Below are 442 nucleotides of genomic sequence, written 5' to 3' on the forward strand. Positions count from 1 at the left end.
GTCGACTACGTGGGAGTCCAGTGACATAGCCATTACGCTAACTGCTGGTTCCCTCTTTTTAATATTAAGAGAGATTTTGCTATAAGACACATGACTTATCAGAGAAACATAGAGAGACAGAGAGACAGAAAGCAAGAAATCCTCCCCTGGAGGATGACCACATAGCAATCCCCTTACCTCCATTCTCCTCTAGGGATTTTGGGCATGTAGGTGCATGTGCCTGGCGTGAGGTTGTGTGTTTGTTTGTTTGTTTTGTTTTGTTTTGTTTTTAAGAATTATATGATGGGCAACCAGCTGTTGGCATAATGGCAATGTCGCTGGACTACTATGTAGACAACTGCGGTTCGAGTCCTGGACCCAGTGGCTTAAACTCACACTGGGCACATGTGCGTGCGTGCCCAAGATCCTGAGAGGAGAATGGAGGAAAAGGGATTGTGGAGTG

This window comes from Tupaia chinensis, unplaced genomic scaffold, assembly GCF_000334495.1.
Source record: "Tupaia chinensis unplaced genomic scaffold, TupChi_1.0 Scaffold000402_1, whole genome shotgun sequence".
Lineage (NCBI taxonomy): Eukaryota > Metazoa > Chordata > Mammalia > Scandentia > Tupaiidae > Tupaia > Tupaia belangeri.